This window comes from Echinops telfairi, unplaced genomic scaffold, assembly GCF_000313985.2.
Source record: "Echinops telfairi isolate 266 unplaced genomic scaffold, ASM31398v2 ScPeMD7_18;HRSCAF=68, whole genome shotgun sequence".
In the NCBI taxonomy this organism is placed as follows: Eukaryota; Metazoa; Chordata; class Mammalia; order Afrosoricida; family Tenrecidae; genus Echinops; species Echinops telfairi.
This window is the reverse complement of record NW_022103915.1, coordinates 87,825,457-87,827,431: the sequence shown is the minus strand read 5'-3', so window position 1 is coordinate 87,827,431 and position 1,975 is coordinate 87,825,457.

Sequence of the window (1,975 nt, the reverse complement as noted above, 5' to 3'; positions counted from 1 at the left end):
ATTTAACACTCATTACTTAAGCTAAAAGCAACATATACCCTTGGTAAACACCCCCAACCTTTATTCATTTAGATTAAGACAAAAACAAACAAGCAAAAACCCTAATCTCTCACTTCTATTCAACCATATACTTCTATAGAGCTGCTCTTCACTTCAGGAGTCTAGGATCCTGCACCTTGGAATTCCTAACTTCTGGACCCCATTCCTCATTCAGATACAGCATAACTCTCCAAGTATCAAGATATTTTACTTTATTTGGGAAATATGTTCAAGGCTTATCTATATGGGGGGTGGGGCAGAGTAGACCATTTTTTCTTTAATCACACAAGCCCAAAATTGTAGTCCTTTGGTCCCTGTGGAAAACCCAGTTCCCAATGTTAGCTCTCTGCTTACTCTCTGTATGATTTTATTAATATGCCTTATTGCCCTTCCTCTAATTTGGTGATCTTATATACTGTAACTCCAAACTGATCATCAGGATTCTACATAATAACTCTGCTTTTCACCAAACTTAGAAGTAGTCCCCTAGTTGTATCCTTGGTTGAATATCACTTTTGTGGCTACTTCATATACTATTTATGCAGCCTAATTAATACTAACTCAGTCTGAAATACGTATACTCCCAAACCACCTTCTTCTGACCCCAGTATTACACTTAATAGAGTCAGCAAATAATATGCTACAACACAAAATTTGACAGTATAAAATCCCTTGTGTGAAATTATCTTAACCCACATAATTTTGGAATAAAAGTGCTAGAAGTAGTTAAAAATATCTTGTAGTTTAAATCCTTCATGTCAAAGGTAAGGAAGTTTTTACCTGATTTGCAAATGGTAGAATAATGTAAGGTACATGCAACCCAGATTAAATTGATTAAGAAATTATTTCTCACAGCTTTAAATCAATTGATGCAACCTTTGGTTGAGTATTCAAAAAATTAAAAATAAGATAACTAATCTAAAATTACTCCTTTGCTGGGCTTAGAATTAGAAGTACAACCCTGCCCAAGTTGTTGTGGAAAAAATTCTGTTTCAGAGGCCAGTATGGCAGTCTATTCAGTGGACTGTACTAATTTCAGAAGGTGTACATGATTATCCAATGAGATGTCAAATTAATTAGTAATATATCAACAAAACCCAACTGCTATCAAATTGATTCTGACTCACAGCAACCCTATATACAGGACAGAGTAGAATTGCACCATAAGGTTTCCAAGATTGTAAGTCTTTACAGAAGCAGTCTGCCTCATCTTTCTCCTGGGGAGCAGCTGGTGGGTTTGAACCACTGACCTTTTGGTTGGCAGTGGAGGGCTTAACTCACTGCACTACCTGGACCCCATTTCTATATAGCACTAGTTAGCATTATTTATATGCATGGATATAAATATGCTTACCACACTGTACTCTATTCTTATAAAAATTGTATTTGAAAATATTTATAATATAAATGACATATTACTATAACAGTGTGTATACAATTTATAAATAAGTATAAGGGGGAACCAAAAAATGGAATTTTTTTCCAAGCTTTGTATTAAAATGTTTTTATAAAACAATTGTATCACCTTCAAAGTACTCTCCATTACACTTAATACATTTGTGAAATATGAAATTCCATTCTTGGAAACATTTTTCAAACTCATTTGTTTGGATGGCTGACAGCACTACCCTCATTTTTTTCACCCCTTCTACGTTGTCAAATCGCTGTTCTTTCATGTCCCTCTTCATTCATGGAAACAAAAGGAAGTTGCACAGAGTGAAATCAGGTGAATAAGGTACATGGGACAAAAGAGGCATGCAGGGTTTTGGGGTTTTTTTTGCCAAAAACTGGCACACTAAGATGGCTGCATGAGCAGGTGTATTGTCAGGGTGGCAACACCAGACCCCTGTCTGCAACAAATCAGGCCTTTTTTGTAGCACGCTGTTATACTACCTTTTCAGAACCTCTAAATAGAACGCTTGATTAACAGTCTGAC